The 5,000-nt window shown below is 48.1% G+C and overlaps 6 non-coding genes across 6 annotated transcripts; 4 read left to right on the plus strand and 2 right to left on the minus strand.

Moving 5' to 3' along the window:
* The first annotated feature begins 271 nt into the window (after positions 1-271).
* Positions 272-344, plus strand: TRNAR-UCG (transfer RNA arginine (anticodon UCG)). The gene has a single exon. It is a non-coding gene; the product is annotated as a tRNA-Arg (tRNA).
* A 1,250-nt stretch (positions 345-1,594) lies between these two features.
* Positions 1,595-1,667, plus strand: TRNAR-UCG (transfer RNA arginine (anticodon UCG)). The gene has a single exon. It is a non-coding gene; the product is annotated as a tRNA-Arg (tRNA).
* Positions 1,668-2,533: 866 nt separating this feature from the next.
* Positions 2,534-2,643, minus strand: TRNAL-CAA (transfer RNA leucine (anticodon CAA)). The gene is made up of 2 exons: positions 2,606-2,643; positions 2,534-2,579 (listed from the first exon to the last, which is right to left on the minus strand). It is a non-coding gene; the product is annotated as a tRNA-Leu (tRNA).
* Positions 2,644-2,917: 274 nt separating this feature from the next.
* On the plus strand, positions 2,918-2,990 carry TRNAR-UCG (transfer RNA arginine (anticodon UCG)). Its single transcript has one exon. It is a non-coding gene; the product is annotated as a tRNA-Arg (tRNA).
* An 866-nt stretch (positions 2,991-3,856) lies between these two features.
* On the minus strand, positions 3,857-3,966 carry TRNAL-CAA (transfer RNA leucine (anticodon CAA)). The gene is made up of 2 exons: positions 3,929-3,966; positions 3,857-3,902 (listed from the first exon to the last, which is right to left on the minus strand). It is a non-coding gene; the product is annotated as a tRNA-Leu (tRNA).
* A 274-nt stretch (positions 3,967-4,240) lies between these two features.
* On the plus strand, positions 4,241-4,313 carry TRNAR-UCG (transfer RNA arginine (anticodon UCG)). Its single transcript has one exon. It is a non-coding gene; the product is annotated as a tRNA-Arg (tRNA).
* Positions 4,314-5,000: the final 687 nt, after the last annotated feature.

A 5,000-nucleotide genomic window follows, 5' to 3' on the forward strand; every position in this document is an offset into this window, starting at 1 on the left:
AGACACCAACTTCCCTGTCCTTCCTCTTGAAATGTCCTCTACACGTGGGGCTCTAGGAATCACTTAGCAACATGAAGGGGCTGTATTAACCCTGTGCACCTAGGACCTCTTGCAAATGACCTTCCTAAAGCATGACCTTGGCACCAAGTCAAACTTTTCACATCTTGTCTAGCAAATCCACTGGAGCAAAGCGAGTATTGGAAAAGGTCAGAGGTCAACCTTAACCGGTGGCCTAGTCCGCATGCCACAAAGTTGAGCAAGTGCTGCGGCAGACCGCGTGGCCTAATGGATAAGGCGTCTGACTTCGGATCAGAAGATTGAGGGTTCAAGTCCCTTCGTGGTCGGTGTCTTTGTTGCTCTTCAATTCCACTGGCCCTTACTTGTGAAATTCTCACTCCATTTATTCTTGGCCCAAGCACAAGTGTCACATTTAACAGCATGGCCTAGCAAAGCTCTCACAACTCTCTGATCTTCATGAACCCTGCTCCAAAAAATTCAAGGAAGACTTTTTACTCAGAGTATAGTATCAAGTCAATGAAACTCCAGGGCTATTGATCTGGTCAGTTAAGTAGCACAGGGCTTTGTTAATCACTTTCAGCTGCTTTGGTGTTAATGAAATCAACAACAGGTGCACTGGACGGGCAACAATGAGATGACCCCCAAAAGAGAAATGGTTTTACAGGCGGAGGCCACTGACATACAGTTTTTTCCCTGCTCATCTTTTTATTTTTCAGAGCGTTTTTCACTAGTTTTGCATTTGGCTAGCGTCCGTGTCACTACTGGTAGCATGAGGCGATCCCTGGACCCTACAGAGGTTGCACAGGCAGTCTAACTCCTCCAGCAGGGCACATCAATACATGCCATTGCCAGCAGGGTTGCTATGTCTCCCAGCATAGTCTCACGAGCGTGGAGGAGATTCCGGGAGAAAGGCAGTTAATCTAGGAGAGCTGGACAGGGTCGTGGAAGGTCCTTAAGCCATCAGCAGGACCGGTATCTGCTTCTTTGTGCAAGGAGGAACAGGATGAGCACTGGCAGAGGCAGAGAAGATGATCTCCAGCATGTAAGTCCAGATATCCAGCATGCCACGTTTGTCCATTGAGATGTGACGTGCTTTAAAAGTGTTCCTTTCCTTGTTTTGAGCAGCGTTGTTTCTGTGGTAGCCCCGAAAAGCTGAGCGGTTGCGGTGGTTGTAGAGGAAAGTAAATGTGATTGTCAGAAGTGGGATTTGAACCCACGCCTCCATTTGGAGACCAGAACACACACACAATGTGAAGAGGGAACTCTTGAGTCTGGCGCCTTAGACCACGCGGCCATCCTGACAAGAGACACCAACTTCCCTGTCCTTCCTCTTGAAATGTCCTCTACACGTGGGGCTCTAGGAATCACTTAGCAACATGAAGGGGCTGTATTAACCCTGTGCACCTAGGACCTCTTGCAAATGACCTTCCTAAAGCATGACCTTGGCACCAAGTCAAAATTTTCACATCTTGTCTAGCAAATCCACTGGAGCAAAGCGAGTATTGGAAAAGGTCAGAGGTCAACCTTAACCGGTGGCCTAGTCCGCATGCCACAAAGTTGAGCAAGAGCTGCGGCAGACCGCGTGGCCTAATGGATAAGGCGTCTGACTTCGGATCAGAAGATTGAGGGTTCAAGTCCCTTCGTGGTCGGTGTCTTTGTTGCTCTTCAATTCCACTGGACCTTACTTGTGAAATTCTCACTCCATTTATTCTTGGCCCAAGCACAAGTGTCACATTTAACAGCATGGCCTGGCAAAGCTCTCACAACTCTCTGATCTTCATGAACCCTGCTCCAAAAAATTCAAGGAAGACTTTTTACTCAGAGTATAGTATCAAGTCAATGAAACTCCAGGGCTATTGATCTGGTCAGTTAAGTAGCACAGGGCTTTGTTAATCACTTTCAGCTGCTTTGGTGTTAATGAAATCAACAACAGGTGCACTGGACGGGCAACAATGAGATGACCCCCAAAAGAGAAATGGTTTTACAGGCGGAGGCCACTGACATACAGTTTTTTCCCTGCTCATCTTTTTATTTTTCAGAGCGTTTTTCACTAGTTTTGCATTTGGCTAGCGTCCGTGTCACTACTGGTAGCATGAGGCGATCCCTGGACCCTACAGAGGTTGCACAGGCAGTCTAACTCCTCCAGCATGGCACATCAATACATGCCATTGCCAGCAGGGTTGCTATGTCTCCCAGCATAGTCTCACGAGCGTGGAGGAGATTCCGGGAGACAGGCAGTTAATCTAGGAGAGCTGGACAGGGCCGTGGAAGGTCCTTAAGCCATCAGCAGGACCGGTATCTGCTTCTTTGTGCAAGGAGGAACAGGATGAGCACTGGCAGAGGCAGAGAAGATGATCTCCAGCATGTAAGTCCAGATATCCAGCATGCCACGTTTGTCCATTGAGATGTGACGTGCTTTAAAAGTGTTCCTTTCCTTGTTTTGAGCAGTGTTGTTTCTGTGGTAGCCCCGAAAAGCTGAGCAGTTGCAGTGGTTGTAGAGGAAAGTAAATGTGATTGTCAGAAGTGGGATTTGAACCCACGCCTCCATTTGGAGACCAGAATACACACGCAATGTGAAGAGAGAACTCTTGAGTCTGGCGCCTTAGACCACTCGGCCATCCTGACAAGAGACACCGACTTCCCTGTCCTTCCTCTTGAAATGTCCTCTACACGTGGGGCTCTAGGAATCACTTAGCAACATGAAGGGGCTGTATTAACCCTGTGCACCTAGGACCTCTTGCAAATGACCTTCCTAAAGCATGACCTTGGCACCAAGTCAAACTTTTCACATCTTGTCTAGCAAATCCACTGGAGCAAAGCGAGTATTGGAAAAGGTCAGAGGTCAACCTTAACCGGTGGCCTAGTCCGCATGCCACAAAGTTGAGCAAGAGCTGCGGCAGACCGCGTGGCCTAATGGATAAGGCGTCTGACTTCGGATCAGAAGATTGAGGGTTCAAGTCCCTTCGTGGTCGGTGTCTTTGTTGCTCTTCAATTCCACTGGCCCTTACTTGTGAAATTCTCACTCCATTTATTCTTGGCCCAAGCACAAGTGTCACATTTAACAGCATGGCCTGGCAAAGCTCTCACAACTCTCTGATCTTCATGAACCCTGCTCCAAAAAATTCAAGGAAGACTTTTTACTCGGAGTATAGTATCAAGTCAATGAAACTCCAGGGCTATTGATCTGGTCAGTTAAGTAGCACAGGGCTTTGTTAATCACTTTCAGCTGCTTTGGTGTTAATGAAATCAACAACAGGTGCACTGGACGGGCAACAATGAGATGACCCCCAAAAGAGAAATGGTTTTACAGGCGGAGGCCACTGACATACAGTTTTTTCCCTGCTCATCTTTTTATTTTTCAGAGCGTTTTTCACTAGTTTTGCATTTGGCTAGCGTCCGTGTCACTACTGGTAGCATGAGGCGATCCCTGGATCCTACAGAGGTTGCACAGGCAGTCTAACTCCTCCAGCATGGCACATCAATACATGCCATTGCCAGCAGGGTTGCTATGTCTCCCAGCATAGTCTCACGAGCGTGGAGGAGATTCCGGGAGAAAGGCAGTTAATCTAGGAGAGCTGGACAGGGCCGTGGAAGGTCCTTAAGCCATCAGCAGGAGCGGTATCTGCTTCTTTGTGCAAGGAGGAACAGGATGAGCACTGGCAGAGGCAGAGAAGATGATCTCCAGCATGTAAGTCCAGATATCCAGCATGCCACGTTTGTCCATTGAGATGTGACGTGCTTTAAAAGTGTTCCTTTCCTTGTTTTGAGCAGTGTTGTTTCTGTGGTAGCCCCGAAAAGCTGAGCGGTTGCGGTGGTTGTAGAGGAAAGTAAATGCGATTGTCAGAAGTGGGATTTGAACCCACGCCTCCATTTGGAGATCAGAACACACACGCAATGTGAAGAGGGAACTCTTGAGTCTGGCGCCTTAGACCACTCGGCCATCCTGACAAGAGACACCGACTTCCCTGTCCTTCCTCTTGAAATGTCCTCTACACGTGGGGCTCTAGGAATCACTTAGCAACATGAAGGGGCTGTATTAACCCTGTGCACCTAGGACCTCTTGCAAATGACCTTCCTAAAGCATGACCTTGGCACCAAGTCAAAATTTTCACATCTTGTCTAGCAAATCCACTGGAGCAAAGCGAGTATTGGAAAAGGTCAGAGGTCAACCTTAACCGGTGGCCTAGTCCGCATGCCACAAAGTTGAGCAAGAGCTGCGGCAGACCGCGTGGCCTAATGGATAAGGCGTCTGACTTCGGATCAGAAGATTGAGGGTTCAAGTCCCTTCGTGGTCGGTGTCTTTGTTGCTCTTCAATTCCACTGGCCCTTACTTGTGAAATTCTCACTCCATTTATTCTTAGCACAAGTGTCACATTTAACAGCATGGCCTAGCAAAGCTCTCACAACTCTCTGATCTTCATGAACCCTGCTCCAAAAAATTCAAGGAAGACTTTTTACTCAGAGTATAGTATCAAGTCAATGAAACTCCAGGGCTATTGATCTGGTCAGTTAAGTAGCACAGGGCTTTGTTAATCACTTTCAGCTGCTTTGGTGTTAATGAAATCAACAACAGGTGCACTGGACGGGCAACAATGAGATGACCCCCAAAAGAGAAATGGTTTTACAGGCGGAGGCCACTGACATACAGTTTTTTCCCTGCTCATCTTTTTATTTTTCAGAGCGTTTTTCACTAGTTTTGCATTTGGCTAGCGTCCGTGTCACTACTGGTAGCATGAGGCGATCCCTGGACCCTACAGAGGTTGCACAGGCAGTCTAACTCCTCCAGCATGGCACATCAATACATGCCATTGCCAGCAGGGTTGCTATGTCTCCCAGCATAGTCTCACGAGCGTGGAGGAGATTCCGGGAGAAAGGCAGTTAATCTAGGAGAGCTGGACAGGGCCGTGGAAGGTCCTTAAGCCATCAGCAGGAGCGGTATCTGCTTCTTTGTGCAAGGAGGAACAGGATGAGCACTGGCAGAG

Source organism: Staurois parvus, unplaced genomic scaffold (genome assembly GCF_062004578.1).
Source record: "Staurois parvus isolate SC_StPar_1 unplaced genomic scaffold, SC_StPar_1.0 ptg000691l, whole genome shotgun sequence".
NCBI lineage: Eukaryota > Metazoa > Chordata > Amphibia > Anura > Ranidae > Staurois > Staurois parvus.